A 27715-nucleotide genomic window follows, 5' to 3' on the forward strand; every position below is an offset into this window, starting at 1 on the left:
AGATTAGAAATACTTTCTACTGAACCAGGACAATATTAGAAATAATTTCTATTGAACGAGGACAATATTAGAAATACTTTCTATTGAACGAGGACAATATTAGAAATACTTTCAACTGAACCAGGACAATATTAGAAATAATTTCTTCTGAAACCAGGACAATATTAAAAATACTTTCGACTGAACGAGGACAATATTAGAAATACTTTCTACTGAACCAGGACAATATTATAAATACTTTCTACTGAATGAGGATAATATTAGAAATACTTTCTAATGAACCAGGAAAATATTGGAAATAATTTCTACTGAACCAGGACAAGATTAGAAATACTTTCTACTGAACCAGGACAATATTAGAAATACTTTCTACTGAATGAGGATAATATTAGAAATACTTTCTACTGAACCAGGACAATATTAGAAATACTTTCTACTGAACCAGGACAATATTAGAAATACTTTCTACTGAACAAGGACAATATTAGAAATACTTTCTAATGAACCAGGACAATATTAGAAATACTTTCCACTGAACAAGGACAATATTAGAAATACTTTCTACTGAACCAGGACAATATTAGAAATACTTTCTACTGAAACCAGGACAATATTAGAAATACTTTCTACTGAACCAGGACAATATTAGAAATACTTTCTACTGAACCAGGACAATATTAGAAATACTTTCTAATGAACCAGGACAATATTAGAAATACTTTCTAATGAACCAGGACAATATTAGAAATACTTTCGACTGAACAAGGACAATATTAGAAATACTTTCTAATGAACCAGGACAATATTAGAAATACTTTCTAATGAACCAGGACAATATTAGAAATACTTTCTACTGAAACCAGGACAATATTAGAAATACTTTCTACTGAACCAGGACAATATTAGAAATACTTTCTACTGAATGAGGATAATATTAGAAATACTTTCTCCTGAACCAGGACAAGATTAGAAATACTTTCTACTGAACCAGGACAATATTAGAAATAATTTCTATTGAACGAGGACAATATTAGAAATACTTTCTATTGAACGAGGACAATATTAGAAATACTTTCAACTGAACCAGGACAATATTAGAAATAATTTCTTCTGAAACCAGGACAATATTAAAAATACTTTCGACTGAACGAGGACAATATTAGAAATACTTTCTACTGAACCAGGACAATATTATAAATACTTTCTACTGAATGAGGATAATATTAGAAATACTTTCTAATGAACCAGGAAAATATTGGAAATAATTTCTACTGAACCAGGACAATATTAGAAATACTTTCTACTGAACCAGGACAATATTAAAAATACTTTCTACTGAACCAGGACAATATTAGAAATACTTTCTACTGAACCAGGACAATATTAGAAATAATTTCTTCTGAAACCAGGACAATATTAGAAATACTTTCTACTGAACCAGGACAATATTTTAAATACTTTCGACTGAATGAGGATAATATTAGAAATACTTTCTAATGAACCAGGAAAATATTAGAAATAATTTCTACTGAACCAGGACAATATTAGAAATACTTTCTACTGAACCAGGACAATATTAGAAATACTTTCTACTGAACCAGGACAATATTAGAAATACTTTCTACTGAACCAGGACAATATTAGAAATAATTTCTTCTGAAACCAGGACAATATTAGAAATACTTTCTACTGAACCAGGACAATATTAGAAATACTTTCTACTGAATGAGGACAATATTAGAAATACTTTCTACTGAACGAGGACAATATTAGAAATACTTTCGACTGAACCAGGACAATATTAGAAATACTTTTTACTGAACCAGAACAATATTAGAAATACTTTCTACTGAACCAGGACAATATTAGAAATACTTTCTCATTAACCAGGATAATATTAGAAATACTTTCTACTGAACGAGGACAATATTAGAAATACTTTCTACTGAACCAGGACAATATTAGAAATACTTTCTACTGAATGAGGACAATATTAGAAATACTTTAAATGGAATGAGGACAATATTACAAATACTTTCGTCTGGGAACCAGGACAATATTAGAAATACTTTCTACTGAAACCAGGACAATATTAGAAATACTTTCTACTGACTGAGTACAATATTAGAAATACTTTCTATTGAACGAGGACAATATTAGAAATACTTTCTACTGAAACCAGTACAATATTAAAAATTCTTTCTACTGAACCAGGACAATATTAGAAATACTTTCTACTGAATGAGCATAATATTAGAAATACTTTCTACTGAACCAGGACAATATTAGAAATACTTTCAACTGAACCAGGATAATATTAGAAATACTTTCTACTGAACCAGGACAATATTAGAAATACTTTCTATTGAACGAGGACAATATTAGAAATACTTTCTACTGAAACCAGGACAATATTAGAAATACTTTCTACTGACTGAGTACAATATTAGAAATACTTTCTATTGAACGAGGACAATATTAGAAATACTTTCTACTGAAACCAGGACAATATTAGAAATACTTTCTACTGACTGAGTACAATATTAGAAATACTTTCTATTGAACGAGGACAATATTAGAAATACTTTCTACTGACTGAGTACAATATTAGAAATACTTTCTACTGAAACCAGGACAATATTAAAAATACTTTCGACTGAACGAGGACAATATTAGAAATACTTTCTACTGAACCAGGACAATATTATAAATACTTTCCACTGAATGAGGATAATATTAGAAATACTTTCTAATGAACCAGGAAAATATTAGAAATACTTTCGACTGAACCAGGACAATATTAGAAATACTTTCTACTGAACGAGGACAATATTAGAAATACTTTCGACTGAACCAGGACAATATTAGAAATACTTTCTAATTAACCAGGACAATATTGGAAATACTTTCTAATTAACCAGGACAATATTAGAAATACTTTCTACTGAACCAGGACAATATTAGAAATACTTTCCACTGAATGAGGACAATATATCGCCGTTCCTTCATTGTCGCTGGGTCAAAATCCTGGATCTCCCTTCCCAACAGCACTGTGGGACAACCGTCATCACACGGACTGCAGCGGTTCAAGAAGGCGGCTCACCACCACCTTCTCGAGGGCAATTAGGGATGGGCAATAAATGCCGGCCTCGCCAGCGACACCCACATCCCGTGAACGAATAAAAAAAAATATTGGAAATACTTTCGACGGAAACCAGGAGAATATTAGAAATACTTTCTACTGAACCAGGACAATATTAGAAATTCTTTCTACTAAAACCAGGACAATATTAGAAAATACTTTCTAATGAACCAGGACAATATTAGAAATACTTTCGACTGAACCAGGGCAATATTAGAAATACTTTCTACTGAACCAGGACAATATTAGAAATACTTTCTACTGAACCAGGACAATATTAGAAATACTTTCTACTGAACCAGGACAATATTAGAAATACTTTCGACTGAATGAGGACAATATTAGAAATACTTTCTACTGAACCAGGACAATATTAGAAATACTTTCTACTGAACCAGGACAATATTAGAAATACTTTCTACTGAACGAGGACAATATTAGAAATACTTTCTACTGAACCAGGACAATATTAGAAATACTTTCGACTGAACCAGGACAATATTAGAAATACTTTCGACTGAACCAGGACAATATTAGAAATACTTTCTACTGAACCAAGACAAGATTAGAAATACTTTTTACTGAACCAGAACAATATTAGAAATACTTTCGACTGAATGAGGACAATATTAGAAATACTTTAAACGGAATGAGGACAATATTACAAATACTTTCGTCTGGGAACCAGGACAATATTAGAAATACTTTCCACTGAACGAGGATAATATTAGAAATACTTTCTACTGAACCAGGACAATATTAGAAATACTTTTTACTGAACCAGGACAATATTAGAAATAATTTCTTCTGAAACCAGGACAATATTAGAAATACTTTCTACTGAACCAGGACAATATTAGAAATACTTTCTACTGAACCAGGACAAGATTAGAAATACTTTCAACTGAACCAGGACAATATTAGAAATACTTTCTGCTGAACCAGGACAATATTAGAAATACTTTCTACTGAACCAGGACAATATTGGAAATACTTTCTACTGAACCAGGACAATATTAGAAATACTTTCTACTGAATGAGGACAATATATCGCCGTTCCTTCATTGTCGCTGGGTCAAAATCCTGGATCTCCCTTCCTAACAGCACTGTGGGAGAACCGTCATCACACGGACTGCAGCGGTTCAAGAAGGCGGCTCACCACCACCTTCTCGAGGGCAATTAGGGATGGGCAATAAATGCCGGCCTCGCCAGCGACACCCACATCCCGTGAACGAATAAAAAAAAATATTGGAAATACTTTCGACGGAAACCAGGAGAATATTAGAAATACTTTCTACTGAACCAGGACAATATTAGAAATTCTTTCTACTAAAACCAGGACAATATTAGAAATACTTTCTAATGAACCAGGACAATATTAGAAATACTTTCTACTGAACCAGGACAATATTAGAAATACTTTCGACTGAACCAGGGCAATATTAGAAATACTTTCTACTGAACCAGGACAATATTAGAAATACTTTCTACTGAACCAGGACAATATTAGAAATACTTTTTACTGAACCAGGACAATATTAGAAATAATTTCTTCTGAAACCAGGACAATATTAGAAATACTTTCTACTGAACCAGGACAATATTAGAAATACTTTCTACTGAATGAGGATAATATTAGAAATACTTTCTACTGAACGAGGAAAATATTAGAAATAATTTCTACTGAACCAGGACAATATTAGAAATACTTTCTACTGAACCAGGACAATATTAGAAATACCTTTTACTGAACCAGGACAATATTAGAAATAATTTCTTCTGAAACCAGGACAATATTAGAAATACTTTCTACTGAACCAGGACAAGATTAGAAATACTTTCTACTGAATGAGGACAATATTAGAAATACTTTCTACTGAACGAGGACAATATTAGAAATACTTTCTACTGAATGAGGACAATATTAGAAATACTTTCTACTGAACCAGGACAAGATTAGAAATACTTTCTACTGAATGAGGACAATATTAGAAATACTTTCTACTGAACAAGGACAATATTAGAAATACTTTCGACTGAACCAGGACAATATTAGAAATACTTTTTACTGAACCAGAACAATATTAGAAATACTTTCTACTGAACCAGGACAATATTAGAAATACTTTCTAATTAACCAGGATAATATTAGAAATACTTTCTACTGAACGAGGACAAGATTAGAAATACTTTCTACTGAACCAGGACAATATTCGAAATACTTTCTACTGAACCAGGACAATATTAGAAATACTTTCTACTGAATGAGGACAATATTAGAAATACTTTAAATGGAATGAGGACAATATTAGAAATACTTTCTACTGAACCAGGACAATATTAGAAATACTTTCCACTGAACGAGGACAATATTAGAAATACTTTCTAATGAACCAGGACAATATTAGAAATACTTTCTCCTGAACCAGGACAAGATTAGAAATACTTTCTACTGAACCAGGACAATATTAGAAATACTTTCTACTGAATGAGGATAATATTAGAAATACTTTCTACTGAACCAGGACAATATTAGAAATACTTTCTACTGAACCAGGACAATATTAGAAATACTTTCTACTGAACAAGGACAATATTAGAAATACTTTCTAATGAACCAGGACAATATTAGAAATACTTTCTAATGAACCAGGACAATATTAGAAATACTTTCCACTGAACAAGGACAATATTAGAAATACTTTCTACTGAACCAGGACAATATTAGAAATACTTTCTACTGAAACCAGGACAATATTAGAAATACTTTCTACTGAACCAGGACAATATTAGAAATACTTTCTACTGAACCAGGACAATATTAGAAATACTTTCTAATGAACCAGGACAATATTAGAAATACTTTCTAATGAACCAGGACAATATTAGAAATACTTTCGACTGAACAAGGACAATATTAGAAATACTTTCTAATGAACCAGGACAATATTAGAAATACTTTCTAATGAACCAGGACAATATTAGAAATACTTTCTACTGAAACCAGGACAATATTAGAAATACTTTCTACTGAACCAGGACAATATTAGAAATACTTTCTACTGAATGAGGATAATATTAGAAATACTTTCTCCTGAACCAGGACAAGATTAGAAATACTTTCTACTGAACCAGGACAATATTAGAAATAATTTCTATTGAACGAGGACAATATTAGAAATACTTTCTATTGAACGAGGACAATATTAGAAATACTTTCAACTGAACCAGGACAATATTAGAAATAATTTCTTCTGAAACCAGGACAATATTAAAAATACTTTCGACTGAACGAGGACAATATTAGAAATACTTTCTACTGAACCAGGACAATATTATAAATACTTTCTACTGAATGAGGATAATATTAGAAATACTTTCTAATGAACCAGGAAAATATTGGAAATAATTTCTACTGAACCAGGACAATATTAGAAATACTTTCTGCTGAACGAGGACAATATTAGAAATACTTTCTACTGAACCAGGACAATATTAGAAATACTTTCTACTGAACCAGGACAATATTAGAAATACTTTCTACTGAATGAGGATAATATTAGAAATACTTTCTCCTGAACCAGGACAAGATTAGAAATACTTTCTACTGAACCAGGACAATATTAGAAATAATTTCTATTGAACGAGGACAATATTAGAAATACTTTCTATTGAACGAGGACAATATTAGAAATACTTTCAACTGAACCAGGACAATATTAGAAATAATTTCTTCTGAAACCAGGACAATATTAAAAATACTTTCGACTGAACGAGGACAATATTAGAAATACTTTCTACTGAACCAGGACAATATTATAAATACTTTCTACTGAATGAGGATAATATTAGAAATACTTTCTAATGAACCAGGAAAATATTGGAAATAATTTCTACTGAACCAGGACAAGATTAGAAATACTTTCTACTGAACCAGGACAATATTAGAAATACTTTCTACTGAATGAGGATAATATTAGAAATACTTTCTACTGAACCAGGACAATATTAGAAATACTTTCTACTGAACCAGGACAATATTAGAAATACTTTCTACTGAACAAGGACAATATTAGAAATACTTTCTAATGAACCAGGACAATATTAGAAATACTTTCTAATGAACCAGGACAATATTAGAAATACTTTCCACTGAACAAGGACAATATTAGAAATACTTTCTACTGAACCAGGACAATATTAGAAATACTTTCTACTGAAACCAGGACAATATTAGAAATACTTTCTACTGAACCAGGACAATATTAGAAATACTTTCTACTGAACCAGGACAATATTAGAAATACTTTCTAATGAACCAGGACAATATTAGAAATACTTTCTAATGAACCAGGACAATATTAGAAATACTTTCGACTGAACAAGGACAATATTAGAAATACTTTCTAATGAACCAGGACAATATTAGAAATACTTTCTAATGAACCAGGACAATATTAGAAATACTTTCTACTGAAACCAGGACAATATTAGAAATACTTTCTACTGAACCAGGACAATATTAGAAATACTTTCTACTGAATGAGGATAATATTAGAAATACTTTCTCCTGAACCAGGACAAGATTAGAAATACTTTCTACTGAACCAGGACAATATTAGAAATAATTTCTATTGAACGAGGACAATATTAGAAATACTTTCTATTGAACGAGGACAATATTAGAAATACTTTCAACTGAACCAGGACAATATTAGAAATAATTTCTTCTGAAACCAGGACAATATTAAAAATACTTTCGACTGAACGAGGACAATATTAGAAATACTTTCTACTGAACCAGGACAATATTATAAATACTTTCTACTGAATGAGGATAATATTAGAAATACTTTCTAATGAACCAGGAAAATATTGGAAATAATTTCTACTGAACCAGGACAATATTAGAAATACTTTCTGCTGAACGAGGACAATATTAGAAATACTTTCTACTGAACCAGGACAATATTAGAAATACTTTCTACTGAACCAGGACAATATTAGAAATACTTTCTACTGAACCAGGACAATATTAGAAATACTTTCTACTGAACCAGGACAATATTAGAAATACTTTCTACTGAACCAGGACAATATTAGAAATACTTTCTACTGAACCAGGACAATATTAGAAATACTTTCGACTGAACGAGGACAATATTAGAAATACTTTCGACTGAACCAGGACAATATTAGAAATAGTTTAAAGATCCCATGTTACTGTTCAAATTCTTGGCCAACTTTCATCCCATAACCAATGCAATCAAATAAAAAGATTAACTGCTCGTTCATCTCATTACTGAGTGTGGGTTCTTGATGTACATAAGCTGGCTAATGTTTATCTACATAACAACAATCACTGAATTTGTAAGTTGATCACCATATATATGAAGCAATTTTGAAACTCTGGTACTACATAAATCCATTTCATGTTTTTAATGTATACTTTTTGCGTGTGTGTCAAAAAGCTGCTGCCCCACTTTGACTGCAGATATTATGTTGATCAGCATTATTGGGGGACGCCCAGCACTGAGGACAGGGCTCTGTTATGGTGCATTGACTGTGCCACCCCACAGACACAGCAGAACAATTCTCTACACTGATCCTGGTTGCTGTTTGGACAAAATCTGGAGAAGCAGCGAAGTCACCTGATTGTGGCGCAGAAATGGTGCGTTCACTTAAGAACCCAAGTGGGCTCCGTTCCAACTCTTCGCAGCTCCTCTCGGGGCTTTTCATCATGTTAGCGCACTCAGGTGTGACATCACATCTCTTTGGCACCAATCACGGTGAGTCAGATGACACATGGTTGACATGTCGGTCACAGCTGTAAACCACCAATGCAGCTGCAGGAATGGAAACAATTCTTCGATGGACCAGCGTCCCCCCATCCTGTGTGCTTGGAATTTTGGAGCTGGCCTAATTGATCTTAACTGAGTGACAGGAATGTATTTATTGTTTTCATACCTTCACACTCATCCCCTAGACAATAGTATAAAGTGGAGCGGTGGAGGCAGGGACACTGAATATTTTTAAGGCTGAGTTCGATAGATTCCTGATTAACAAGGGAGTCAAAGGTTATAGTAGGTAGACGGGAAAGTAGGGTTGAGGTTACAATCAGATCAGCCATGATCTTATCAAATGGCAGAGCAGGTTTGAGGGGCCGAATGGCCTACTCCTGCTCTTAATTCATATGTCCGTATGTTTGTAGTGGGCCAGACCCACACACTGTCCCGGACTGAGACTGGGAGAATCCTGGTATATGGATCAAAGGCGGGTAAATGGAGTTGAGGTACAGATCAGCCAGGATCTAATTGAATGGGGGAGCAGGGACGAGGAGCTGAATGGCCTCCTCCTGTTCCTATGTTCCTAAGGGCTTACTAGAAATGATCAGAATAACTGATATCGAGGATGCTGCACAGTTATTAGTCCACATATACTGCACATCCCCACACCCATTGTTCCAACAGCTAGTGATATTCTACTGACACCTGACTCCAAAAAAATATTTTTCCCCTATTTTTAATTTTAATTGTAAACAATTTTACAACACCAAGTTATAGTCCAGCAATTTTATTTTAAATTCACAAGCTTTCGGAGGCTTCCTCCTTCGTCAGGTAAATGTCTTTTTAACTTTAATTTTAAGACCAGCTATAGAGTACTTACTGCCAATCAGCACTAAAAAAAGACTTGCATTTCTATAGCACCTTTCACAACCTCAGGACGTCCCAAAGCACTTTACAGCCAATTAAGTACTTCTGTTTAAATGTAATCATTGTTGTTATATAGGAAACACAGCAGCCAATTTGCACACAGCAAGCTCCCACAAACAGCAAGGTGATAATGACCAAATAATCTGTTTTTTAGTGATGTTGGTTGAGGGATAAATATTGGCCCAGGACATCGGGGAGAACTCCCCTGCTCTTCTTCGAATATTGGCCGTGGGACCTTTTACATCCACCTGAGAGGGCAGATGGAGCCTTGGTTTAATATCTCATCTGAAAGATGGCACCGCCAACAGTGCAGCGTTCCCTCAGTACTGACCCTCTGACAGTGCAGCGCTCCCTCAGTACTGACCCTCTGACAGTGCAGCTCTCCCACAGTACTGACCCTCCGACAGTGCAGCGCTCCCTCAGTACTGACCCTCCGACAGTGCAGCGCTCCCTCAGTACTGACCCTCCGACAGTGCAGCGCTCCCTCAGTACTGACCCTCCGACAGTGCAGCGCTCCCTCAGTACTGACCCTCTGACAGTGCAGCGCTCCCTCAGTACTGACCCTCCGACAGTGCAGCACTCCCTCAGTACTGACCCTCTGACAGTGCAGCGCTCCCTCAGTACTGACCCTCTGACAGTGCAGCGCTCCCTCAGTACTGACCCTCCGACAGTGCAGCACTCCCTCAGTACTGACCCTCTGACAGTGCAGCGCTCCCTCAGTACTGACCCTCTGACAGTGCAGCGCTCCCTCAGTACTGACCCTCCGACAGTGCAGCAATCCCTCAGTACTGACCCTCCGACAATGCAGCACTCCCTCAGTACTGACCCTCTGACAGTGGGGTTTGACCCCATGACCTCTTGACTCAGAGGCCAGAGTGCTACCACTGAGCCACGGCTGATGCCTTACGATGACCAGGGATCGACTCTGGGAGTTTCCTGGACAGTATGGCCCCATCACTTACTGCCTCAGCCAGTTCAGCCTTCAAGGAAGCTCTTAAAGATTTGTTTCCTCTCTTTGAAGGGATAAAAGAATCAGCTCTCTCCCCTTCCTTTAAGTGTGTGGAATTGTACAGCTAACCATGCTGTTGAGTGAACAGGTTGCGAGCGTACTCCAGTCTTGAAGTGATCTCATACAATGTACGTACAGATGATGCAACTTCACTGCGATTTGAAATGCACAAAAATTTACACCAAGCTTTTAAAGACAGACATTAATGACAGACACTGGCAGTCGGCATTAATCATAAACACCACCCCAGAATAGAATCTTCACTGGCCATCAATTCTGCTGTGGATTTAAAGAGGAGGAAATAACTAAGACAAAGCCCATCGTTCTCGGAGCTGCTGAGAAACGTATTAAGAGCTGTCAGTAACATCTCCATGCATCCTGCATCATTCTTAAGCACATGAGAAGTTCATTATCTCTGCGTGGTCTGTCAGAGACGGTGAGCGGATTAGAGCGGAGAGGTCTGTTTCTGCCACTTATCCTTCAAGACGCCGCCTGTGGAACAAGCAACAGGCACCCTTTGATTTATGACACTTCAAAACAGCTAAAATTCAATTTCAGAGTGCGTCCTCGGACTGTGATTACCTACTAAATGAGATAAACTGATGGCAATTTGCTCTCACTCCTAACCAACTTTCAGAAAAAGACCTGAAATGATTCTCCATGAGTGACTCTGGTATTTACATACACTGTCTGTATTCTGTGCAATGACTGGCTTCTTACCAAACCCATGTTCTTCTCCCAGTCCCCACATAACAAGATAGTTAATGAGGAGGAAGGTCACTCGATACATCCCAGCTCATCCATCCAGAAACACATTCAGCTGCGCCTACCCCCCTCCCTAGCAGCAACCAACTGTTTCATAACTGGTTCTGTGATCCCTGCCTCTAACTGAGGTCCAGCCCATGAGCTGATCACCTTTTGCCTAAAGCACTTCCTCGATGTTGTGCTCTCTACTTTTCTAAATCGTTTATCATAGAATCATAGAAAGGTTACAACATGGAAGGAGGCCGTTCGGCCCATCGAGTCTGTGCCGGCTCTCTGCAAGAACAATCCAGCTAGTCCCACTCCCCCACCCTTTCCCCGTAGCCCTGCAAATTTTTTCCTTTCAAGTACTTATCCAGTTCCCTTTTGAAGCCTATGATTGAATCTGCCTCCACCACCCCCTCGGGCAGTGCATTCCAGATCCTAACCACTGGCTGTGTAAAAAAGTTTTCCCTCATGTCACCTTTGGTTCTTTTGCAAATCACCTTAAATCTATATCCTCTGGTTCTTGACCCTTCCGCCAATGGGAACAGTTTCTCTCTATCTACTCTGTCTAGACCCTTCATGATTTTGAAAACCTCTATCAAATCTCCGCTGTTCCAAGGAGAACAACCCCAGCTTCTCCAGTCTATCCACATAACTAAAGTCCCTCATCCCTGGAATCATTCTAGTAAATCTCTTCTGCACCCTCTCTAAGGCCTTCACATCTTTCCTAAAGTGCGGTGCCCAGAACTGGACACAATACTCCAGTTGTGGTCAAACCAGTGTTTTATAAAGGTTCATCGTGACTTCCTTGCTCTTGTACCCTATGCCTCTATTTATAAAGCCCAGGATCTCATATGCTTTTTTAACCACTTTCTCAACCTGCCCTACCACTTTCAACGATTTGTGCACATATACACCCAGATCTCTCTGTTCCTGTACCCCTTTTAGAATTGTGCCCTCTAGTTTATATTGCCTCTCCTCATTCTTCCTACCAAAATGTATCATTTCGCATTTTTCTGTGTTAAATTTCATCTGCCACGTGTCCGCCCATTCCACCAGCCTGTCTATATCCTCTTGAAGTCTATCACTATGCTCCTCACTGTTCACTATCCTTCCAAGTTTTGTGTCATCTGCAAATTTGGAAATTGTGGCCTGTACTCCCAAGTCCAAGTCATTAATATATATCAAGAAAAGCAATGGTCCTAGTACCGACCCCTGGGGAACACCACTGTACACCTCTCTCCAGTCCGAAAAACAACCGTTCACCACTACTCCCTGTTTCCTGTTACTTAGTCACTTCTGTCTCCATGTTGCTACTGCCCCCTTTAATCCATGGGCAGCAATCTTGATGATAAGCCTACCGTGCGGCACTTTATCAAACACCTTTTGAAAGTCCACATACACCACATCAACTGCATTGCCCTCATCTACCCTCTCTGTTACCTCATCAAAAAACTCAATCAAGTTAGTTAAACACGATTTGCCTTTAACAAATCCGTGCTGGCTTTCCCTAATCAATCCACACTTGTCCAAGTGACTGTTAATTCTGTCCCGGATTATTGATTCCAAAAGTTTCCCCACCACTGAGGTTAAACTGACCGGCCTATAGTTGCTGGGTTTATCCTTACACCCTTTTTTGAACAAGGGTGTAACATTTGCAATTCTCCAGTCCTCTGGCACCACCCCCGTATCTAAGGATGTTTGGAAGATTATGGCCAGTACCTCCGCAATTTTCACCCTTACTTCCCTCAGCAACCTAGGATGCATCCCATCTGGACCGGGTGATTTATCTACTTTAAGTACAGCCGGCCTTTCTGGTACCTCTTCTTTATCAATTTTTAGCCCATCCAGTATCTCAACTATATCTTCCTTTATTGAGACTCTGGCAGCATTTTCTTCTTTGGTAAAGACAGATGCAAAGTACTCATTTAGTACCTCGGCCATCACCTCTGCCTTCGTGAGTAGATCTCCTTTATGGGCCCCAATCAGCCCCACCCCTCCTCTTACTACCCGTTTACTGTTTACATTCCTGTAGAAGATACTGTTTAATATATTGTTTGCCTCTATTGGGTCACCTCTGAGATGTCCCCTTCGAACAATGAAGTGCTAAAGTTGCTCCAGACTTTCTTCATACATAACGTAACTTTAAGGGGTTTTTCTCCTTACTGCTGGCTGAATCGGCCAATCACCACCAGGACCAGGAACACAGTCAGCCAATTACCACCAGGATCATGGGCACAGTCAACCAAGGTGGTGGTGAGCCGCCTTCTTGAACCGCTGCAGTCTGTGTGGTGAAGGTTCTCCCACAGTGCTGTTAGAGATGGAGTTCCAGGATTTTGACCCAGCGACGATGAAGGAACGTCGATATATTTCCAAGTCGGGATGGTGTGTGACTTGGAGGTGACCTTGGAGGTGGTGTTACATAAGAAATGGGAGCAGGAATAGGCCAATAGGCCCCTCAAGCCTGCTCCGCCATTCAATCAGATCATGGCTGATCTTCTACCTCAACTCCACTTTCCCACCCGATCCCCATATTCCTTGATTCCCTTAAGAGTCCAAAAATCTATCCATCTCAATCTTGAATAAACTCAACGACTGAGTACCACAGCCCTCTGGGGTAGAGAATTCCAAAGATTCACAACCCTCTGAATGAAGAAATTCCTCCTCATCTCAGTTCTAACTACCCGACCCCTTATCCTGAGACTATGACCCCTAGTTCTAGACTCTCCAGCCAGGGGAAACAGCCTCTCAGCGTCTACCCTGTCAAGCTCCCTCAGAATCTTATATGTTTCAATGAGATCACCTCTCATTCTTCTAAACCCCAGAGAGTATGGGCCCATTCTGCTCAACCTCTCCTCAAAGGACAACCCTCTCATCCCAGGAATCAATCTAGCGAATCTTTGCTGCACCGCCTCAAAGGCAAGTATATCCTTCCTTAGATAAGGAGACCAAAACTGTACACAGTACTCCAGGTGAGGTCTCACCAAGCCTCTGTACAATTACAGCAAGACTTCCTTACTCTTGCTCTCCAACCCCCTTGCAATAAAGGCCAACACACCATTTGCCTTCTTAATTGCTTGCTGTACCTGCATGTTAACTTTCTGTGTTTCTTGTACCAGGACACCCAAATCTCTCTGGACACCAACATTTAATAGTTTCTCACCATTTAAAAAATATTCAGTTTCTACCGAAGTGAATAACCTCACATTTCCCCACATTATACTCCATCTGCCACCTTCTTGCCCACTCACTTAACCTGTCTCTATCCCTTTGCAGACTCTTTGTGTCCTCCTCACAGCTTACTTTCCCACCTAGCTTTGTATCATCAGCAAACTTGGATACATTACGCTCGGTCCCTTCATCTAACTCATTAATATAGATTGTAAATAGCTGAGGCCCAAGCACCGATCCTTGCGGCACCCCACTAGTTACAGTCTGCCAACCCGAAAATAACTCGTTTATTCCTACCCCTTGTTTTCTGTCTGTTAACCAATCCTCTGTCCATGCTAATATATTACCCCCAACCCCATGAGTCCTTATCTTGTGTAACAACCTTTTGTGTGGCACCTCATCAAATAGCTTTTGAAAATCCAAATATACTACATCCACTGGTTCTCTTTTATCTACCCTGCTAGTTACATCCTCAAAAAACTCTAATAGATTTGTCAAACATGATTTCCCTTTCATAAAACCATGTTGACGCTGTCTAATCATATTATGATTTTCTAAGTGCCCTGTTACCACGTCCTTAACAAATTGATTCCAGCATTTTCCCAACGACTGATGTCAGGCTAACTGGCCTGTAGTTCCCTGTTTTCTCTCTCCCTCCCTTCTTGAATAACAGGGTTACATTTGCTACTTTCCATAATATTAAAACCTGTAATAATGTTTGTGGCCCTTCCCAGTACCATGTGAACCTCAGCTTTCTCCAGTGTCACTGTTTATTGGCCAGGGACTTTCCAATTCACACTAAAGTATAGAATCATAGAAAATTTATGGCACAGAAGGAGGCCCTTCGGCCCATCGTGTCTGCGCCGGCTGAGAATCGAGCCACTCAGCCTAATCCCACTTTCCCGCATTTGGTCCATAGCCCTGCAGGTCACGGCTCTTCAGGTGCACATCCAGGGATTTTTTAAATGAGCTGAGGGTTTCTGCCTCTACCACCCTTTCAGGCAGTGAGTTCCAGACCCCCACCACCCTATGGGTGAAAAAAGTTTTCCTCATTTCCGCTCTAATCCTTCTACCAATCACTTTAAATCTGTGCCCCCTGGTTATTGACCCTTCCACTAAGGGAAATAGGTCCTTCCTATCCACTCTATCTAGACTCCTCATAATTTTGTACACCTCAGTCAAATCACCCCTCAGCCTCCTCTCTTCCAAGGAAAACAACCCCAGCCTATCCAATCTGTCATCAGAACTAAAATTCTCCAGTCCTGGCAACATCCTCGTAAATCTCCTCTGCACCCTCTCTAGTGCAATCACATCCTTCCTGTAATGTGGTGACCAGAACTGTGCGCAGTACTCAAGCTGTGGCCTAACTAGTGTTTTATACAGTTCCAGCATAACCTCTCTGCTCTTATATTCTATGCCTCGGCTAATAAAGGAAAGTATTCCATATGCCTTCTTAACCACCTTATCTACCTGTCCTGCTACCTTCAGGGATCTGTGGACATGCACTCCAAGGTCCCTCACTTCCTCTACACCTCTCCGTATCCTCCCATTTATTGTGTGTTCCTTTGCCTTCTCCGGATTGAACTCCATTTGCCACTTTTCTGCCCATCTGACCAGTCCATTGATATCTTCCCGCAGTCTACAGCTTTCCTCCTCACTATCAACCACACGGTCTATCTTAATCATGCCCCCTACATTTTAGTCCAAATCGTTAATGAATACCACAAAAAGCAAGGGACCTAGTACCGAGCCCTGTGGCACCCCACTGGAAACAGCCTTCCAGTCGCAAAAATACCCATCGACCATTACCCTTTGCTTCCTGCCACTGATCCAGTTTTGGATCCAATTTGCCACATTCCCTTGGATCCCATGGTCCCTTTACTTTTTTGACCAATCTGCCATGTTGGACCTTGTCAAAAGCCTTGCTAAAATCCATGTAGACTACATCAATTGCGCTACCCTCATCGATCCTCCTTGTCACCTCTTCGAAAAATTCAATCAAGTTAGTCAGACACGACCTCCCCTTAACAAATCCGTGCTGACTGTCCTTGATTAGTCCATGCCTTTCTAAGTGACAGTTTATCCTGTCCCTCAGAATTGATTCCAAGTACATCAGAATCCCTCCAGTGATAACTGAACCCTCATGTGGGATATGACGAACGCTATTTCATGTTTGAAATTTGTTCCTTGCCTTGTATCATCCAGCTGCTAAACTCTTTGCCCGATGATCCCTGCTGAGGGAATTTCCCAGTATGTGATTGAACCTAGTGAGGTGCCACTGACTTTGCAAAGGGTGATTCTCAGAGACTCAACGCCCATGTGGGTTCCCAAGAGTGTTTCCCATTGTAATGTTTCAGTAGGTCCAGCAGAGTTCTGCTAATACAAGACCTGGAGCTGCCCCATCTCGTCCATCTCTACATGCAATAAAGACCATCGCTGGAACAGATAATGATGTCACTGTTGGGTCCCTGTATGGCCCAAGACACTGGGCTCTGGCACATAAATCCATATAGCGGTAAGATTTCCTACACCTGGGATGTCAATGTCAAGTTTCCAATCGCAATTGAAAGTGTTTCTCCTGCGAGGTGGGCAAGGAAGAGTAAAGAATCCGAGCACAAATGACTCGCATCGACGCTGAAACAGCTGAAGACTGGTAGATACCTGGGAACAGGTTCAGGCAAAGGATTCTCCGGCAAAGGATGGCGTGTTTTGGGCAAACAAAGTAACAGATGAGAAAAGTTATTGAAACACACAGAAATAGAGGTGAGGGCCGTTTGGAGAGTATCTGTTCATTTAAAAAAAAAGTCTTCAGGATGCGCCTCACAGTCAATTAATTTTTTTTTATTCGTTCGTGGGATGTGGGCGTCGCTGGCAAGGCCAGCATTTATTGCCCATCCCTAATTGCCCTTGAGAAGGTGGTGGTGAGCCGCCTTCTTGAACCGCTGCAGTCCGTGTGGTGAAGGTTCTCCCACAGTGCTGTTAGGAAGGGAGTTCCAGGATTTTGACCCATCCAAGTCGGGATGGTGTGTGACTTGGAGGGGAAGGTGCAGGTGGTGTTGTTCCCATGTGCCTGCTGCCCTTGTCCTTCTAGGTGGTAGAGGTCGTGGGTTTGGGAAATGTAGTCACTGTTATAATGTAGGGAAACACGGCAGCCAATTTGCACGCAGCAAGATCCCACAAATATCAATGAGATAGATGACCAGTTAATCTGTTTTGCTGGTGAGGCCAGGACACCTCCCTGCTCTTCTACCAATAGTGCCAATAAAATCTTTTACGTCCACCTGTGAGGGCAGACAGGGCTTCGGTTTAACATCTCATCCAACACATCCAACAGTGCAGCTCTCCTTCAGTACTGCACTGGTAGAGTCAGCTTAGATTATGGGCTGAGGTCCTGGAGTGAGGCTCGAACCCACGACCTTCTGATTCAGAGAAGAGAGTGCTTCCACTGAACCAATCTGACATGTTTGCTGCCCTATGCTGGAGGTGTTGGTTCATGGCTGCAGTAGAGTTCCAAAGAAGCTGGGCGTCCTCTGCTTATTCCCCCTAAGGCCATTCTTTGTTGGTGAGTCTGGACAGTGAGAGGGATCCCAGCGGAACCCGATTCTATCCTCATTCGGCTGCTCACATACACACAACTCCACGTGGGGTCAACAGAGCGCAATCGGGAACAGCAACCATGGCTGATGTTTCCTCTTCCCCCGTCCCTGGTCTAGGGGCACTCAGGCAAATTGCAATGGGCTCACTGCTGCCCCAGCTGAGAGAGATTACTCAGCACAGTAACCTTCAGAACTAGTCTATTTGTGTTTAACAGCAGCACTTTGCTGCGATCTGAATACTGTACACTGTACTAACAAAAGATGTACTGGTGCTGTACACCGGACTAACAAAAAATGTACCGATACTGTACACTGGACTAACAAAAAATGTACTAATGCTGTACACTGGACTAACAAAAAATGTACCGATACTGTACACTGGACTAACACAAAATGTACCGATACTGTACACTGGACTAACACAAAATGTACCGATGCTGTACACCGGACTAACAAAAAATGTACCGATACTGTACACCGGACTAACAAAAAATGTACTAATGCTGTACACTGGACTAACAAAAAATGTACTAATGCTGTACACTGGACTAACAAAAAATGTACCGATACTGTACACTGGACTAACAAAAAATGTACTAATGCTATACACTGGACTAACAAAAAATGTACCGATACTGTACACTGGACTAACAAAAAATGTACTAATGCTGTACACCGGACTAACAAAAAATGTACCGATACTGTACACTGGACTAACAAAAAATGTACTAATGCTGTACACTGGACTAACAAAAAATGTACCGATGCTGTACACTGGACTAACACAAAATGTACCGATGCTGTACACTGGACTAACACAAAATGTAGAGATGCTGTACACTGGACTAACACAAAATGTAGAGATGCTGTACACTGGACTAACACAAAATGTACCGATACTGTACACTGGACTAACACAAAATGTACCGATGCTGTACACCGGACTAACAAAAAATGTAGAGATGCTGTACACTGGACTAACAAAAAATGTACTGATCTGTACACCGGACTAACAAAAAATGTACTGATCTGTACACTGGACTAACAAAAAATGTACTGATGCTGTACACTGGACTAACAAAAAATGTAGAGATACTGCTGCTCCATGCTGAGTAGATGAGGAATTCTGCACTCACTGCCGCCCTTTACAGTCTGTCACTCCCCTACACTTGAATAGCAGAATGGCAAGAGTGAAATGGGCACATTGCCACAGCAATGTCAGATTTCCCCCCGAAGTTCTGTCAGCAGATTAACGTTCTCCCGGCCCTTGAAATAAATGATCGTGGCAAATCACTTCTTCTCTGGCTGCCTTGATTGATGCTTAAATTGTTTTTGCAGTTTCCCATTACTTTGCTGTGTACAGACGGATGCACAAAAGTAACAGTGAAACTAATGTAATCAGATGATAATGGATGCGGATATCAGGAGGAACCCGTTTAACAATACCATTCTTGGGATGCGCCAGTTACAAATCAGCTTGCCAGCGGCAGAGATTTAAAGAGCCCCACCCTGCTTCCTATCGTTTAATGACATTGGGTGGGGGAGTCAAAGGTCTGATTATTATGCTAGTCCTTTACATCGGTTTACTAATTAGAATCGTTTTAAATAGCTCCGAGTCAGAAGGTCGTGGGTCCAGGATTTGAGCGCATAATCCAGGCTGACACTCCCAGTGCAGTACTGAGGGAGTGCTGCACTGTCAGAGGTGCCTCCTTTGGATGAGACGTTAAACCGAGGCTCCGTCTGCCTGTTCCAGTGTTTCAGGTGGAGATTAAAGATCTCACAGCACTATTCAAAGAGGAGCAGGGAGCTGGCCAATATTCCTCCCTCCTAAAAAGGATATTGCAGAAGGTGCAAAAAAGATTATAAGGTTGATACCAGAACTGAGAGGTTATAACTATCGGGAAAGACAGGCTGGGGCTTTTTTCTCTAGAAAAAAGACTGAGAGGTGACCTAAGAGAAGTCTTTAATATTATGAAGGGTTTATATAGGGTAGACGTAGAGAAAATGTTTCTATTTGTGGGGGCGGCCAAAGCTAGAGGCCATAAATATAAGACAGTCACTAATAAATCCAATAAGGAATTCAGAAGAAACTTCTTTACCCAGAGAGTAGTGGGAATGTGGAACTCGCTACCACAAAGAGTAGTTGAGGCGAATAGTGTAGACAGACACATTTAAGGGGAAGCTGGATAAACACATGTGGGAGAAAGGAATAGAAGATATGCTGATAGGTGAGATGAAGAGGAGTGGGAGGAGGCTCGTGTGGAGCATAAACGCCAGCATGGACCTGTAGGGCCGAATGGCCTGTTTCTGTACTGTGAATTCGATATAACCAACACCTAAAACAGAAGATCTGGTCATTTACCTCAGTGCTGTTAGTGGGACCTTGCTGTGTGCAAATTGACTGCTGCATTTTTAAAAAATTTGTTCATAGGATGTGGGCGTCGCTGGCGAGGCCGGCATTTATTGCCCATCCCTAATTGCCCTTGAGAAGGTGGTGGTGAGCCGCCTTCTTGAACTGCTGTAGCGAAATTATACAACTGAGTGGCTTGCGCAGCCATTTCAGAGGGCGATTAAGAATCAACCACATTGCTGTGGGTCTGGAGTCACATATAGGCCAGACCGGGTAAGGACGGCAGGTTTCCTTCCCTAAAGGGCATTCGTGAACCAGATAGGTTTTTACAACAATCCAGTAGTTTCATGGCGACCATTACTGATACTAGTTTTTTTAAAATTTCAGATTTTTTATTTAATTAATTGAATTTAAATTCCCCAGCTACTGTAGCAGGGATTTGAACTCATGACTCTAGATTACTAGTCCAGTAACATAACCACTATGCTACCGTACCCATATTTTGGCATCATATTAACAGTGACTACACTTTGAAGTCAATCACTGGCTGTCAAACGCCTTGAGATGTTTCTGAGAGACAAGACAAGGTGTTATAGAAATGTCTGCTACACTGTAAGCAGCAACAATCCAAGGGTATGATTGATGTCTGAGGCTCCTGGTAATGCCAGAGGCGTCCTATGGAAAGTGGAAAAAAGAAATGAAATGGTAGAACTACACAATGCTTGAAATCTGCCAAGTGTCCTGTAACCAGAGGACCCTTTGGAATCAAGGTGCAAGTGTCCCATGCTGGTGAGCTAATCTGAAGCGCACAGATCACAGAGACAGATCCAGAAGAGAGGAGTGTGTGCGAGGGACTCACACACAGATAAAGGGATCAGTGAGGGACAGACATGAGCACATAATCAAGGCTGACACTTCAGTGCAGTACTGAGGGGATGCTTTGGATGAAATATGAAATTAAAATATCTGCCTGTTTTGGTGTATGTAAAAGATCCCAATGGCACTATTCAAAGGAGATGAAGGAAGTGTTCTGACCAACATTTATCCTTCAACCAGCACCAGAAATGCAGCTTAATCTGGTCCTTTATCTTTCTGCTGTTTGTGGAATCTTGCTCTGTGCAAATTGCAGTTTTTGCTTTTTATTTATAAACTTTAGGTGGTATTTGGCTAAAAGTAGTTTGAAGCAGCAAGCAGCACATCTCCTGTCCTAATAATATAAGTGGCTCAGCACCGGGTTTAATTGCTGGTCGTTATGATTGTGCTGATTGTTTTATAAATACATTAAGAGCAAGAGGATAACTAAGGAAAGAGTAGGGCCTATTAGAGACCAAAAAGGTAAACTATGTGTGGAGGTGGAAGATGTGGGTCTGGTTCTTAATGAATACTTTGGGTCTGTCTTCACAAAAGAGGGGGAACAATGCAGACATTGTAGTTAAGGAGGAGGAGTGTGAAATATTGGATGGGATAAACATAGTGAGAGAGGAAGTATTAAGGGGTTTAGCATCATTGAAAATGGATAAATCACCAGGCCCGGAAGAAATGTATCCCAGGCTGTTAAAAGAAGCCAGGGAGGAAATAGCGGAGGCTCTGACCATCATTTTCCAATCCTCACTGGATACAGGCGTGGTGCCGGAGAATTGAAGGACTGCTGACGTTGTACCGTTGTTTAAAAAGGGAGCGAGAGATAGACCGAGTAATTACAGACCAGTCAGTCTAACCTCGGTGGTGAGCAAATTATTGGAATTGATTCTAAGGGACAGCATAAATCGTCACTTGGAAAGGCACGGAGTAATCAAGGACAGTCAGTACGGATATGTTAAGGCAAGGTGGGAAGGTCTTGTCTGACTAACTTGATTGAATTTTTTGAGCCAGTAACAAGGAGGGTCGATGAGGGTAACGTGTTTGATGTAGTGTACATGGATTTCAGCAAGGCTTTTGACAAGGTCCCACATGGCAGATTGGTCAAAAAAGTAAAAGCTCATGGGATCCAAGAGAAAATGGTAAGTTGGGCCCAAAATTGGTTCAGTGGCAGGAAGCAAAGGGTAATGGTTGATGGGTGTTTTTGTGATTGGAAGGATGTTTCCAGTGGGGTTCCGCAGGGCCCAGTACTAGGTCCTTTGCTTTTTGTGATATATATTAATGATTTGGACTTGAATGTAGAGGGCTTGATCAAGAAGTTTGCAGATGATACAAAAGTTGGCCGTGTGGTTGATAGTGAGGAGGAAAGCTGTAGATTGCAGGAAGATATCAATGGACTGGTCAGGTGGGCAGAAAAGTGGCAAATGGAATTCAATCCAGAGAAGTGTGAGGTAATGCATTTGGGGAGGGCAAACAAGGCAAGGGAATACACAATAAATGGGAGGATACTGAGAGGTGTAGAGGAAGTGAGGGACCTTGGAGTGCATGTCCACAGATCCCTGAAGATAGCGGGACAGGTAGATAAGGTGGTTAAAAAGGCATATGGAATACCTTCCTTTATTAGCCGAGGCACAGAATATAAGAGCAGGGAGAATTGTATAAAACATTGGTTAAGCCACCCTTGAGTACTGCGTACAGTTCTGGTCATCACATTACAGGAAAAATGTGATGGCACTAGAGAGGGTGCAGAGGAGATTTATGAGGATGTTGCCAGGGCTGGAGCATTTTAACTATGAGGAAAGATTGGATAGGCTGGGGTTGTTTTCTTTGGAACAAGGGAGGCTGAGGGGAGATTTAATTGAGGTATATAAAATTATGATGGGACTAGATAGAGTGAATAGGGAGGACCTATTTCGCCTGGCAGAGGGGTCAGTGACCAGGGAGCATAGATTTAAAGTGATTGATAGAAGGATTATAGGGGAGCTGAGGAGAAGGTTTTTCACCCAGAGGGTGGTGGGGGTCTGGAACTCACTGCCTGAAAGGGTGGGAGAGGCAGAAACCCTCAACTCATTTAAAAAGTACCTGGATGTGCACCTGAAGTGCCGTAACCTACAGGGCTACGGACCGAGTGCAGGAAAGTGGGATTAAACTGGATAGCTCTTTTTCAGCCGGCATGGACACGATGGGCCGAATGGCCTCCTCCTGTGTTGTACCTTTCTATGATTGCTGCCTGGACCTGATCAGCACTGGATAGTTACAAGGGCCCGAGTCCAAGGGGGAGGGGGGAGGGGATAGGAGACGGGTCCGGGAGGGGAGAGGGAATAGGATAGGAGAGGAGAGGGGTCGGGAAGGGGAGAGGGGTCAGGTGGAGGAGAGAGGTTGGGGAGGGCATAGGAGAGGAGAGGGGGAGGGGTGAGGGAGAGAAGAGGAGATAGGAGAGGAGAGGGGAGAGGGGTTGGGGAGGAGAGGGTTCGGGGAGTGGGGGGTCGGGTAGGAGAGGGGTTGGGGAGAGGGATTGGGGAGAGTGGTCAGGGAAGGTGGAGAGGGGAGGGAGAGGGGAGGAGGAGGGATAGCGGAGAGGGGAGGCGAGTGGGAGGGGGAACCGAGGGGAGTGGTGAGGAGGGGAGGGGGAGGGGGAGGGGAGAGAAGAGAAGTCAAGGAGGGGGAAGGGGAGAGAGGAGGGGTCAGGGAGAGGAAAAACGTCAGGGATGGGAAGAGAGACGGGTCGGGGAGAGGAGAGGCGTCAGCGAGAGAGGAGGGGAGAGGGAAGGGGAGAGGAGAGGGCGCGAGGAGGGGAGAGGGCTCGGGGAAAGGGGTCAGGGAGAGGGGGAGGGGAGGGGAGAGGAGAATGGTCGGGTCGGGGAGAGGGGGTGGTGTCGGGTTGAGGAGCGGGGTCGGGGAGAGGAGGGGGGTCATACAGAGGACTTGCCGGAACTTTCAGATAGCATGTTATTGAAAGCAATATTGAAGAGGATTATGAGAGAGGAGTGGGTGAGGGAGTAGAGGAGAGGGCGGGAGGGGAGTTGGGGGAGGAATGGGTGGGAGAGAATTGGGGGAAGGAGAGGGTGGGGAAGGAGAGGGTGGGGAAGGAGAGGGTGGGAAAGGAGAGGGTGGGAAAGGAGAGGGTGGGGAAGGAGAGGGTGGGAAAGGAGAGGGTGGGAAAGGAGAGGGTGGGAAAGGAGAGGATGGGAAAGGAGAGGGTGGGGACCGAATGGGTGATAGAGGAGTGGAGAGGATGGTTTTATTGGTGTTTGCTGGGACACCAGAGAAGTCCCTGCTCTTTGAAATGTACCATGTGATCCATAACATCCTCCTCAAAATGCAGACATCATCTTAATTTAACATCTTGTTTAAAGGGTGGCACCAATGGCAATGCAGCATTCCGATCACCGTGCTGGGGCGTCATTTGAAGTTAAGTGCTCAAATCCTGGAGTGAGATTTGAACCCACAATATTCTGACTCAGAGACGAGGGTGCTGCCATCTGAACCATTTGTTTACAGTGTGATTTTTCGTACAGTATATTAGCACCAGTGCATTGAACAAGCCCAATAACAACTGGCTCATGACAAGAGTGTGCAGCTCATGCTGTTGATATTCAGTGCTCAGTGAGCTCAGAGCACAGGAACCGTGGGATTCAAAACACACAGATCCCAGTGGGATATTACAGAGTATAGGGAATGAGGGGGAGAGTAGGATTAGACTGGGTGGGATATTAAAGGGTGCAGGGAGTGAGGGGGAGAGTGGGATTAGACTGGGTGGGATATTAAAGGGTACGGGGAGTGAGGGGGTGAGTGGAATTAGACTGGGTAGGATATTAAAGGGTGCAGGGAGTGAGCAGGAGAGTGGGATTAGACTGGGTGGGATATTAAAGGGTACAGGGAGTGAGGGGGAGAGTGGGATTAGACTGGGTGGGATATTAAAGGGTACAGGGAGTGAGGAGGTGAGTGGGATTAGACTGGGCGGGATATTAAAGGGTACAGGGAGTGAGGGGGAGAGTGGGATTAGACTGGGTGGGATATTAAAGGGTACGGAGAGTGGGCAGGGGAGTGGGATTAGACTGGGTGGGATATTAAAGGGTACGGAGAGTGGGCAGGGGAGTGGGATTAGACTGGGTGGGATATTAAAGGGTATGGGGAGTGAGGGGGAGAGTGGGATTAGACTGGGTGGGATATTAAAGGGTACGGGGAGTGAGCAGGGGAGTGGGATTAGACTGGGTGGGATATTAAAGGGTACAGGGAGTGAGCAGGGGAGTGGGATTAGACTGGGTGCGATATTAAAGGGTACGGAGAGTGGGCAGGGGAGTGGGATTAGACTGGGTGCGATATTGAAGGGTATTGGAAGCGATCTCTAGAGATTACGGAGACACCCAGGCCAGCGAGATCATTCAGCAGACCAGGTCTCCAGACAACAGATGATGTAAACACAGTGGGAGGAGGTTTGTGTGGAGCATAATCACCAGCACAGACAGGTTGGGCCGAATGGCCTGTTTCTGTGCGGTAAATTCTAAGATATCCAGACCAGATCTCTACAGATCACTGTGACACCCAGACCGGATCTATACAGATCGCGGAGACACCCAGACCAGATCTATACAGATCACTCAGATACCCAGACCGGATCTATTCAGATCACTCAGATACCCAGACCGGATCTATACTGATCACTCAGATACCCAGACCGGATCTATTCAGATCACTCAGATACCCAGACCGGATCTATATTGATCACTGAGATACTCAGACCGGATCTATACAGATCACTGAGCTACTCAGACCGGATCTATACAGATCACTGAGATACCCAGACCGGATCTATACAGATCACTGAGCTGCTCAGATCGGATCTATACAGATCACTGAGATACCCAAACTGGATCTATACAGATCACTGAGATACCCAGACAGGATCTATACAGATCACTGAGCTGCTCAGACCGGATCTATACAGATCACTGAGATACCCAGACTGGATCTATACAGATCACTGAGATACCCAGACTGGATCTATACAGATCACTGAGATACCCAGACCGGATCTATACAGATCACTGAGCTGCTCAGACCGGATCTATACAGATCACTGAGATACCCAGACCGGATCTATACAGATCACTGAGCTGCTCAGACCGGATCTATACAGATCACTGAGATACCCAGACCGGATCTATACAGATCACTGAGATACTCAGACCGGATCTATACAGATCACTGAGATACCCAGACCGGATCTATACAGATCACTGAGATACTCAGACCGGATCTATACAGATCACTGAGATACTCAGACCGGATCTATACAGATCACTGAGATACTCGGACCGGATCTATACAGATCACTGAGATACCCAGACCGGATCTATACAGGTCACTGAGATACCCAGACCGGATCTATACAGATCACTGAGATACTCAGACCGGATCTATACAGATCACTGAGATATCCCGAGCAGGCCTATAGAGATAACTGTAATGTTGCCACCTTTTTACACCTCCCCTACAAACCTGCCCAATATTTCGGTCAATGTAGTGAGGCGCTGGGGCCGGAGAGAGGTCTCTCGTTACTGTACCACTTTCAGGAAAATATCACGTGCTGTCATGTGACTTTCCTCACCCAGCTCAGGTCACCAAGCAATTTATTTAACATCGAACAGGTAAATGAACAGTATTCAGTACAGACAGGATACTAAAATTCACTGATCTCACAATGTCAAAAGAACAAAGACCCTTCTCCTGCATGGACCCTCACCTTAATACTGACCTTCGAAGCCTGGTCACTTATGTCCTACGTGACAAAATCCTACTATGGACCCACTGACCAGGCTCAGTCTCCCTGCTGACTGAGATACACTCACACACACATATATCAGTCAACATCCTTCAAAGACATTAGATAACTGTAGCTCTCATAATCACATTAGGTTAGTAGCCATTCACAGATTGTCAATGATCAGGATATTTGTCCCCACAAGTACTGTTTCTATTTACAGATATTTTCCCAGCCTCTTGGTCTGTAGCTAATCAAAGTGTCAAGCTGAACAAATTGAGTAGCCTGGAATTGGCTTGGTTCATTGATCTGTATCAAACACACTGAATGACCTTAGCGACTGGTATAATAACAGCAATGAAACG

At 41.7% G+C, this 27715-nt stretch overlaps 1 protein-coding gene across 3 annotated transcripts in view; it reads right to left on the reverse strand.

Annotated features, from left to right (window-relative positions):
- The window catches only part of LOC137309207 (arf-GAP with GTPase, ANK repeat and PH domain-containing protein 3-like), an 862346-nt gene that overhangs the window by 121211 nt on the left and 713420 nt on the right, over nucleotides 1–27715 (reverse strand). The window lies entirely within an intron of this gene.

This window comes from Heptranchias perlo, chromosome 3 (assembly GCF_035084215.1).
Source record: "Heptranchias perlo isolate sHepPer1 chromosome 3, sHepPer1.hap1, whole genome shotgun sequence".
NCBI classification, from domain to species: Eukaryota; Metazoa; Chordata; class Chondrichthyes; order Hexanchiformes; family Hexanchidae; genus Heptranchias; species Heptranchias perlo.